Source organism: Vicugna pacos, chromosome 13, assembly GCF_048564905.1.
Source record: "Vicugna pacos chromosome 13, VicPac4, whole genome shotgun sequence".
Lineage (NCBI taxonomy): Eukaryota > Metazoa > Chordata > Mammalia > Artiodactyla > Camelidae > Vicugna > Vicugna pacos.
The window spans coordinates 6,667,540-6,679,655 of record NC_132999.1 but is presented as its reverse complement, the minus strand read 5'-3'; positions in this window follow the sequence as shown (position 1 = coordinate 6,679,655).

Sequence of the window (12,116 nt, the reverse complement as noted above, 5' to 3'; positions counted from 1 at the left end):
GTGTGTGTGTGTGTGTGTGTGTGTGTGTGTGTGTGTGCTAGTCTCTGTTTATTCTTGGGAATATTTTATTGAATGGAACAAGGATATCAGACAGCGCAGTTCTTATATTCAAGAGGAAAGAGACAGAAAATACACACTAAATATAATAAATAGGAAACGTATTCAGTGTGTCCTTAGGTGATAAGTATTATGGGAAATACAAAAGGTAGAAGAGGCAAAGGGAGTCCAGGGTGCCAGGGCTGCAGGAAGGGGTTAGACTGCCCTATGAAATACTGAGGTTAGGGTAGCGTCACTGGGAAGGTGACATTTGAGCAGAAATTTGAAGAAATTCGAGAATTAGAGAGAGAGTATTCTAGGCAAAGAACACAGCTAAAGCAAATCCCTCAGGGTGACAGTGTGCTCATCATGTTGAAGGAGAAGTAAGGAGACCTCGTAGCTGTACTGAGGGGAGCATATTAGGAGATGAATTTAGTGGGATAACTGCATTCAGGTGCAGAGGTTGAGGCCATTTAATATTTTGAAAAGAATTTTGGCTTTTAATCTGCATGAAAATGGAGCTATTGTACAGTTTTGAATATAGGAATGATATAATTTGTATTAAACAATAAAAGCATTACTCCAACTGCTGTGCTAAGGATAAACTGTCAGAGGGCAAAAGTGGGGGCCGATTAGGAAGGCGTCACAGCAATTCAAGTAGGTCATGATCATGACCTTCCACGCCAGGTGGTATCAGTGTGGATGGAGAGAAGTGACGAGATTCTGGATTTACATCAGAATTTACTGATAGGATGGATGCAAAGGATGAAAAAATATAAGGAGAATGGATACAACTACAGGAATAGGTAATTCCCTCAGAGTGTTTCAATAAAGACAGCCAAGCAATGGACAGAGAAGTGGCAGGGAATTTCTCTAAGAATTTAGATGTAACTGTATGTTCAGTTATACAGGAGAAAATGAGAAGAATACTAGTGTAGGAGGAAGAGGGAAGGATTGCTGGAGTGATGCGGTTCCAGGAGCTCCTGGAACGATGTCCTTAAACAAACAAGAGGAAATGGGGTTTATGCAAAAGTAGAGGGATTGGCTTCAAACAGAGACCAGATGAAAATCTGCTGCTTGCTGTCCTAAGCATTTTCCAGTCCGTATCACATCCATGACTATTATGGAGTGACGAAACCCTCACCGAGTGACTGTAATGTCCACATACTACAGAATACAATTTCTATTACGGCTATGAGGATGGAGTTGAGACAATTTTGGAAAGTTAGGCAGGAGTAACTTGCTGACCATAACAGGTTCTCAGTCTATAGAGAGCCTTTGCCAACAATGGGGAAAGTGCGTATTAAGAAGGATCTCGTGCTCTTTAAACTGTTTATATCTTTATATTAATTTCTTATCCACTAGACCACTTAATGGAAAATGGCCTTGGAACTAATTTATCATTTTTTAAATCCATAGATTCCATTTCACTTTCAAGCCACCAACTAATTGAGTTTGAGCTGTCAAAAGGGCCTCTAATTAAACTACTAACATCTAGAAAGATTAAGAGTGAGAACTTGTTCTTGAATATGGGCCTCAGAATGGTTTTATTGTCTGAGGCTGTTCATTAAGTACCATGTTGTGAAGAGATACCCGCCCCCCGGCATTTAACCTTCTTTTTTTTTTCTTTCAATATTTTGTTCTTATATTCTGTGCCTCTCCTCTCTTGCTACTGTAATCTGTTCATGAAAATACGGCCAATTTAATTTTCCTAAATTAGTAGAGCTCTGTTCATCTCACTATCTGTCTGCTTAAAAGCCTTTAAGAGTTCACCATTTTCTAGAAAATTAAATCCAAATTGCCCTGATTCTGTAGCTTGTCTTCATCCCCACTACTTTGTCTAAGCTGCCATTAACTTTTATTGCAATAGCCTGAAAATCATTCCACTCCTGTGCACACTGGGTACCACTGCTTACCCACTTTTTACGTTTACCACTCTGTCGGTTATCTGTAACTATATTTATGCTACCTAACAATCACAAATACCAGTCGCTTAAGACATTAAATATTTATTTAGCTCACAATTCTGTGGTTTGATTGGGTGGTTCTTTTGGCTTCATCTGAGAAGGTCTACTGATAGATGCAGGGCTTAGCAGGATTCATTCTCTAGTTACAAATCAGCCAAGTGGCTTTGCTGACCTTGGCTAGGGTCTCCCAGGTGTCTGGCTGGTGGTCGGGTTTTCTAGGTAGTCCTCAGCAGAGACAACTGGGCAACCTGGCTCTGCTCCACATTTCCTCATTCAGCAAGCTAGCCCAAGCACGTTCTCATGGTGGAGGGAAAGAAAGTATCAACATGCCAGTGCTTTTTCAAGTTTTTGCTTGGGTTCAGTTTGCTATTGTTCTGTTGGCCAAAGCAAGCCACAGGGCAAGCATGGAGTCATTATAAGGAGGCAGCCGAAGGGTGTGGATTTAGGGAGGTGTGAGAGATTGGGGCTGTTAATGTCATCAACCTACTACAAGGACCTCAGTTTGCTTATGTGCTGTTGTGATCTCTGGATCACAGACCCACCCCACACAGTTCTCTCCCTCTGCCTATGTAGACATTATTTCCTTTGCCTCATTTTTGCCTCATTTATTTAACCTAGTTAATTCTTGGTTCAAGTATCAAACTTGTACAGGAAAACTTCTGTGATCTTCCAGGATATAATGGAATCCTTTGTCACAACCCCTCATGGAACCACGTTCCTGTCCCAGAGTTCTTGACTTGTGTTAAATTATTAATGTGATTATTTGATTAATTTAAGCCCCCACTAAACTAATGCCTTTCTAAAAACAGGAACTTTGACATCCCTTGTGCAACATCTGGTAGCCAGTATTGTGTGTGGAACATAATAAATGTTCAATAAATATTTTTAAATGATATTGTTTAAGCTGATTGAATTTTTATGATCATTATTTCTTTCCTTTTCCTTTTCCTCAAGAAACCTTCCCCACTCTGTAAGATTTACTGAGATACTTCTTTTAAATGCAGAAACTTACATCTCTTACTTCATAGATGTAATTCTTTTTTGCCTATTCTCTTAGACCTTTATTTCAACTTTGTTTCTAAGTTCGCAGTCTCTCAGCAATGATTCCTTTACTAAACAGCACAACTGAAGGGAAAAATAGGTGGGAAATTGTCATCCCTCAGGCCACACCTTCCCCACTTTATTGTAATTTTTGAGAAGAGAGTAATAATGTGCAAACTGGTCTTGTGAATTAGGAGTATGCTACCATGTGTTTCCCAAGGAGGTGTCTGCTGTAGTCAGTCAAACGTTAGATTTGGGATCCGGAGCTGTGAGGTAAATGGGCTGTGGGTCCCTGCATGAATCATGTTATTTCTTCAGGCTTTAGCCTTATCCATAACACAGAGAGGACATAAAGTCAGATGAAGTCTAATACCCTTTGTAGTTTTAAGAAAAATTTCCAAGGAGTGTTTTGGCATGCGCAGATCACATTTCTTCTGTGTTCTTCCTTAAAAGGCTGTATATTTCTCTGATTGAACTTACTTCACTAGGTTGCTTAAACTCTACTTTCCATATTCTATTGTGATTTATTTTGCTCATAAAGACCATGTCTTCTTCCTGGAACTTGGCAAAACTAGGTGCTGATTTTTTTTTTTTTTTAATCTCAGTGAAGACTTCCATCCAGTTCTCATTTGTGTGTGTACATTTTAGGGCACATATTTTCAGAGAATTCCCTTGTGTGGAGGCTATTGCCTTAGGTATAAATTAGACACATAGGAGACTCCAGCTGGGAGCTGTGTCTCATTCATTAGTCCTTCCCTGAGCATGATAAAGTTATACTGAATAGGGGTCCTGACATGCTAATTTGGGAAACAAGTGCAAATCTAAAATGCAAAAATGTAAAGAGCATTTTGCATTTACAGTTTTGTCTTTTGGAATCACACACATTGGAGAGAATGCTCTTAAAATCAAGTTTCATAATATTTAACATATCCTAGAGTGACATGGAAAATGTTAATTTCAGATTGTGAGCGTCCCAATTATTGAAGCCATCCACCAGTAACTACACTGAAGGAATGTCAAAGAATCCCAAGAGTGTGCCAGTGAAAAAAGAGTTTATTATGGAAAAACTAATGGACCATTTTCTGTAGCTGCTCCTGCTGGTGCTGCTATGATGGGTAACATACACCAAGTGAAATATCCTTCTCACATGTTAAACTACACATTTTCACCCCAGGGAAATAGAATGAGCTTCATCTCTGTTAAATATATTTGGATGTTTTTGGACATTTTCTCCCCTTTTCTGTTTTTCCTATCACTTTCTATTTTAATAAAAATATTTTATAGCATTTGTGCAAAAAACAATTCAGTTGTATCTTTTTTTCATAAATAACTTTATGTTAGGAATCAAGTTAAATGGCTCTCCTGTGACCTCCATCCTGTTACGATCCAGAGGTCATTAGAATTTTGCCTTGAGGGTGTTAAGCTAATGAATCCAATGCTTACCCTAGTAAAGATGGCCTCCGTCTAGTGGTGCAAGCTGAGTGAGCTCTATTTTTTAACTTGTCCAAAAAAAAAAAAAAAAGAAGAAGAAGGTGTTTGATGATGGTCAGTCTTTGCTGTAAACATGGGAAGTTTTGTTGGTTTGCAGACGTTTAAAATTTTGCATGTTCTGCATTAGTAATACTTCTATGTTAAGAAAGTAATTTATACAATAAAGGAAAATAATTTCTTCAGGAAACCATCTTAGTCTTGATTATTCCAGGACAATAAAGAGTTAAGGAACCTGAAATCTCCTAGACCTTGAAAGTGCAACCCCAGTGAATATTATTTTTCTAAATGTATTGCACAATTCTTTGCAGATGTGTAGGAGGAAATGTATCACACTGGAAAGCATGGCCACTTGTAATTCTACGGAGCATGAATCGGAACGTCAATTCTCTGCAAAGCTATTTCTGTTCCATTCTGTGCCTGCTTCATGGACTGTTCCAGACCCTTAAAGAGCAATCAGCGGGTCTACTTAACCTATTAGATGATGGAGACTGGGTCCTTCTTTATACAATAAAAATTACATTTTAAAGATCTATGTTTTCTTTGAGGGAAAGGAAGAATTGATCATTTTTACTTCTAATTTACTTCATCTGACAATTCTAAATCCAGCCCTTACCCCTGAAGGATTAGGCTGATTAGACAAATACAACATGTAAAACCCATGAAACATTGCTGGTTAATTTTTAGCTGGTCTTTAGTGGAGAACTTTGAAAATTGTCCCAAATGCATTGGACCTCAAATGTCGCTCTAGAATAGCATTCAAAAATCAAGGTTGATGGATGTGTTATTTGTAACACATTATCCTTAAGCATTTTAATTAGTGGAAGTTGTTTCAGTCTCAAGTTCAGCCAGTACAGGACGCAGGAGCCATTGGCTTTGCAGTGTTTATTAGTATTTTTTTCTGCAGTCCTTTCATGTTTGCTTCTGGGTTCAATTCCACAGAATTTTCACTCATGGTGTATTTTCCTGGCTTAATTTCCCTTTCTTTCTCCATGGATCACAGCATTTGACAATACCTCAGAGGAGAGAAAGCCTTACTACCAGATTTTCCACTTGAACTAAAGATTAAGTCAAGTTCAAACTGAACATTCCTTAATCAAATTTGTCAGCTGACATATGGTCACTAGGTTTAATGTAGTCAAGTGCATCTATAGAAAATATAAAGAACAAATTTAGGGTTCAGCGACATACCTGGAAAACACTTTGGATCACAGGCAATTCTCATTTCTTTCATGGAAGTAAAAAAATAATAATAATGAAAAGAAGAAGAACTATTACTACTGTTTACTGAGAGCTAATTACAGCCCTATTCTCCTAAGTGTTTTAATTCAAAACAGGATTTGTGGGACAATAGTTATACTTTGTGGTAGTTCAGAGACATCAAATATCTCGTCCCTAATGATAATGCCTTTAAGTTGTATAAAGTGGAAGCTGATACCAGACCTATCTGCCTTCAAGGTCAGGATTCCTAGTCATTCAGCAATACTACTTCTCCTGTAGGTGGTCATAATGCTCTGTCTAGTGATGAGTAATGCTGGACCTCAAGGAGCTTGCAGACTCATAACTTGGTATAAGCATGTGATGAATCTCCTCTACAGGCTTCCCTAAATGTCGTCTCTGCCAGGATAGAGGATCTAACTAAGTTGATTGTATAACATGACAAGTCCATTTGGCCAGTGTTATTTGGGTTCTTCATACTGACTAGCTTTAAAAATCCATCTTTGGGATTTTCCTTGAGTAAAAGCCAATAGACAAAAGCTGAGAATCCATCTTTCACATCTCCCCCTTTCTGCACTTTGAGCCCCTGGGACATCCATGCTTAAGTGATCAGATGGCCTTTGTAGTTTGATCATTAAGGTGAAGCCGTTTCTTTGTAACTGTGTCCTTTTTGGATCCCAAGTCAAGGTCAAGAAGACGCGGCTCAGTCTGGTACCTATGGTTGTAAATGTAACGTCTCAATCCTGACACACATTGTATGAAGATAAATCCTTTGTCCACTTTTCAGTATCCGCTCCAAAGCCTCCAAATTCAGTTCCTTCATCCTACTTAAACAAACCACATCTGGTAAATAGCAGCTGAGTCATGTACAGGGTAAATGAAGACTGTTAGTCCTCAAATGCATTGTCTCTTATCCTTGAACCGCAGCCCTAAGCCTCATCACCCCCTGGTGAGCTCCAAGCCAGTTATAGTCTATTAAAGTGAATGCTTCACTTCCAGGGAATATGCAAAATGATCCATGGAATAGGGAAAAAAAAATTAGGACCCCCTCATTATATTTATTTTACCTCAACATTTAAAGCTTTTATTTTTTGATATGTTTTACAAAATAAATTATATGTAAGTATGGTGATACAGTTACATTATATAGTGGTATATTTATAAATACACAGGTACTGGGAACTTGCATGCAAAAATATTTGAAGACCCCTGGTCTATAAGACTATTAGGTAAAAAAATTCTAGTATGAGGTCACTCATATCACATTATAAATTGGTATGTATTGATACATCAATTACTCAAAATTACATAAATCTTCTATTGTGAAGAGGAGCTAAAACTCGTGATGCTGTACATTAGTTTTAATCAATATGTAAAAATGAAACCTCTAAATAAGACCTCCAAGACTCTCTTCTGAGACAAGGAAATATCCAGAATAACATTTTTCCATCTAAATGCCTTTCGTTGTAAGGGAAGAGATAAGGGAGTGGAGGAGGTGTGTGGGAACAGTGTTTCCCAGCAGGAGCTCAGGCACATTACTTGTTATTCTGGGAGAATAGAGGGATTTGTTAAACATTTCTTTACTAGAAGGGTTCTGGGAGCTCTTAATAGGAACTCATAATATGCACTGTGAATCTCTAGAGGCAGAAAATGTTGTGCAAAGTTCTTTGACCATGGGATTATGCTTTTGAGAAGCATTTTATGGGAATGGTATGCCAATGAATGTAGTTGGAAAATATTGGCTAGAATAGATTTTTCTTTTCTCTGAAGTTTTCTGCCCAGCAGCCAAACCTCTACACTTAAATTAGTGTCCACTCCAATTTAAGCTCATTCTATCTTAATGGAGGCCTTTCCAATGATCAGGATAAATTCTGTCTCTTTTCTCTTCTACTTCATTCCACTTATATTCAATAAATACTTACTGGGTGCTTTTCATTTCTCCAGTACTGTGCTAAGAGTAGGGAGACAATGGTAAACAGGCCTGGTCTTTCTCCTAACTGAATTTAATCCAGTTGGAGAGACAGACATTATGCATGTAATTATTTACAACTGCTATAAGGGAGAAGTTGTAAGTGGGTATGAAAGGGACACTGGGCTTAATTTGATGTGTTAGGGCAACACCATGAAGAAGTGGTGTTTTTGCTGAGATGGGAAGGAAGAATTCCAAGTGAACATGTGAAGAGCAAGAGAGTTCCTGAAACAAGAAAGAAATGTGCAAATGCCCTGAGACGGGAGAGACTTGGTTATAGTCACCATTAGACAGAGGGCCAGTGTGGCTGGAAGAGAGTGGGTGAGGCAGAACACTAAGGGACTGAGGTGGCAAAATCAATAGGAACCAGATTACACAGGACCTTGAAGGCTATAGCAAGGCTTCCGGGTTTATTCAAGAGTACCTGGAAATTATGAAAAGTTTTAAGTAAGGAGTGATATGCTCAGAGTTCTCTTTGAAATAATCACTCTGGATGTTGTGCGGATAACAAATTGCAGGGAGACAAAAAAGAGGCATTTCCATATTCCTCCAGATAAACCCCACAAAGGCAAGGATGTTTTCTCTTCACAGAAGTACTCAAGCATCTATGATAGTGGTGGGCACATGCTAAAAGCCCGATAAATATTTGCTGAAAAAGGAAATTAAGGTATAGATCCAGTTAAGACCATAAACCACAAATTCATGCAGAAATGTTAGTGTGTTGGACTTGAAGTTGACAGCGTAGAGAACCCTAGACACAAGACAGACATGCTTGATTGGAAGAGCGACGGCTGGTGGTGAAAAACAATTGGTTGGAAGAAATCTACAGTGATTCTCAACACAATTTTTGTGATTAACGATTGGCTCGATTTGCTACTACTTTCTGAAATACGTGCATTTCACTGGGAGACAATCTTCTGGTGAAATATCGCATATTAGCCAGACAGTGACAGTGTACTTATTTTGGAGGCGTGGACGATTCCTAGCCGCTCACATCATAGGCAGCTGTCTGCTGAGCCTGCACACTTGACAGCAGTGCTTAGTCACTTTTCAATTTCTGACTCTTCGTTTGAACTTTAAGTGTTTCAAAATTAAAACAAACAACCATAGATTTTAACTTGAAGTATTTGATTTATTATTTTAAATCCACAATATTTAGGTTTTTATCTTTTTTCTTTGTTTTCATTTATTTCTTCTTTTTCAGCTTTGTTGAGATATGATTAACAAAGAGAACTGCATATATTTCGGTTGTACAATGCGATTTTAAAAAAGATGTACAATGTGATGATTTAATATACTTATAAGTCGTAAAATGATACTACAATCTAGTTAGTTAATGCATCACCTCACTTAGTTACCTTTTTGTATGTGTGAGTGGTGAGAACATGCAAGGTTTACTATCTTAGCAAGTTTCAAGTCTACAATATAGTATTGTTAACTGTAATCACCCTGCTGTATATTAAATCCGCAGAACTTATTCATCTTATAACTGAAAGTGTATACACTCTGCAACATCTCTCCATTTCTCCCATCTCCCAGTCCTTGGCAACCAATGTTCAATTCTCTTTCTATAAATTTTAGATGTTATTGTAAATTATTTTCTTAATTTCTTCTTTGAACAGTTTGCTGTTAGTGTATAAAAATGCAATTGGTTTTTGTATATAGATTTTGTATCCTGCAACATTACTAAATTCATTTATTATTTCTAACAGATTTTTTTTTTTTTTGGTGTGGGGGTGGAGTCTTTAGGATTTTCTACTTATAGGACAATTGCCATTTGAAAACAGAGGTAATATAAGTTATTCCTTTCTAATTTGGATAATCTATATTGTTTTGAAGAGCCATCCACATACTATTTTTAGTACGTGTTTTTATAATCTATAGATTTTAGGCAAAAAATAAATTGTAAATAATGTTTCAAATAAAAATGAGGCAAGTGACGTTATGGGTTGAATTGTGCTCCTTCAAAATTTATGTGTTGAAATCTTAAACCCCAGTACCTCCAAGTGTGATATTATTTGGAGAGACAGCTTTTAAAAAGGTAACCAAATTAAGATGAGGCCATTAAGGCAGGTTCTTATTGGAGATATATATATATATATACAGGGAAAACACTGCATGGATGTAAAGATGGTGATTTACAAGGTAAGGAGAGGGCCTGGAACAGATCCTTCCCTCACAGACCTTGGAAGGAACCAACCCTGCAACACCTTGATTTCGGACTTCTAGCCTCCGGAACTGTCAGTCAAGACATTTCAGACAGTTTACAATACTTTGTTACTGCAGCACTAACAAAGCGCTGCTTCTGTGACAGCAACAACTTAGCTATTAACCGTTACTGTGTTTCTTATTGTGGTTAACTCTGCCAAATTTAACAGCACAAGCTAGTTGCTGCTGAGTATCGTGAATAGCTCTGTTGTTTACAAAGTTATACAAATAGTATTTTAAATGTTACTTTAAAGTTGGGAAAAGGTTGGAAAGCAGGAATAGCGATCACAGCTTCAGCCAAGGCCTGTTTCCGACCCTTTATTATTGTTAGAAGTATAAAAAAGCAGGAAAGTACTATTTTGCATTGAGAAGCCAGTTCTTTCCCTGTGTGGTTATTCAGAATAAATATTATTGGCAAGGTCACTGGAGCGCTAGTTTGAGATGGTGCAAATGCTATATGAATTCTCAGCATTTTGCTTTTCTCAAACAGGTTTTTTTCCCATTTAGCTATGAAAACACCCACTCCATCTTCTTCAGAAAGAAAATGTTTTCTTCACTATGACTGAACCACCACTTTTAAATGTGTTTAAACATTTAATGTTCGAAATGACATAAATAACTATTTTAATTTGTTGCATCATGCTTTTGGAATTGGAGGATCTAACATTTAAATCATATTAATACACATGGATCTAAGGGTTATCTTGAATTTAATGCTGTTAAATTCTCCAGAGGCTAATACCATGCAGGTCACATTTGTATTTATCCTCAATGTTTTTTCTTAATCAGAAGGTTCAATATTTCAAAGGACTTTTCAGATTTTATACCTTCATTTCTAAAATCATTGTCAATGAAGATGCTACAGAAAGCTAGACCCAGAGTTATAATTCTTCAGTGTTGGAAATATTACATACTGTTCTATTTTCATCATTATTTGTAAATTGCCTAGAATGACAATACACACAATTGAAGTTGCCAACAAAACTGAAGATGCAACTCTTGTTTTTATATAGACAGAGAAGGTTTTACAGAATAAGTTGAACCTGGGTTAAAGTAAAAAAGACTGTGTGTGTGTGTGCTTGTGCATGTGTGTGCGTGTGTGTGTGTGTGTGTCTGCGCACACACATGCACTAACAGAGTAGCATGAGCCAAACACAAAAGCCATGGTGAGTGCACTTTAAGTGAAGGTAAGTACATTTGTCTGATAGATGTTGATGAGACTCGAGTTACATTAGAATGTGTGTGTGAGAAGAGATTCCTGGGGGCTTCAAATGCCAGGAATGAAGTTGTACCTGAGGTTGATGGTAACAGGGACTTATTGCAGAGAATCTAGAGTCCCATGGCTTGGCTTTCCCTGCTGGCTTGGTGACTTACTACTCACTGCACTGCGCGTTCCTGCCCTGTTTTATTTTTACAGCATGTGTCACTCTACCAGACATTGCTATAAGATCCTTTGTTAATTTATTTTATTAAACTGTTTAAAACTGCACTAGTCTATCTTCCCCAGCAAGATGTCCTACTTCTAGGACAGAATTTTGTTTTGTCCACCGTTACTTCCTGGGTTCTTTGAACCATGCCTGGTACAATATAAAAATGCAGTAAAAGTGTACTGATTGGATGGATAAATCAGTGACCTAGCACAATTGTTTAATGTATCTCGAACTCAGTTTCCTTACATAGATATGGTGGTTATGATGAAGAGGTTAATAATAATAACAATAATAGTGCATATATAGTGGCACCATGAGGTTTACAGAGATGCACCTTGTACAGTGCTTTGCATATACTTACTGCTCAGTAAACTTAAACATTATTTTTCTTATTGCAGATTCTTGCTTTGAAACCAAAATTAGAGTAGCATTCTAACAGGAGTCTTGTGGATTTATTTTCAGATGTTAATTTTTTGCAATTTGTCCATTAAAAAGTGAAAAACTCAAGAGTATAATAAGTACATAGTCCTGGTCCTCAAGGATCAAAACCTTTGTTTGAAATTAGACTCAAACATAAAGGTAGCAAATGATGAAGACAATGCATGAATTGTGACATCCAGGATATACCAGAGCATTTGGACAAAGAAAAATATCAGTGAGAGCAAGGGCAAGATGCATGTGAGTCTTCAGGAAAGGTTTCGTGGGAGAAGAGAGGATTTGAATTTGGGGTTGGAGAACAGGCCAGATCTGAATCCATAC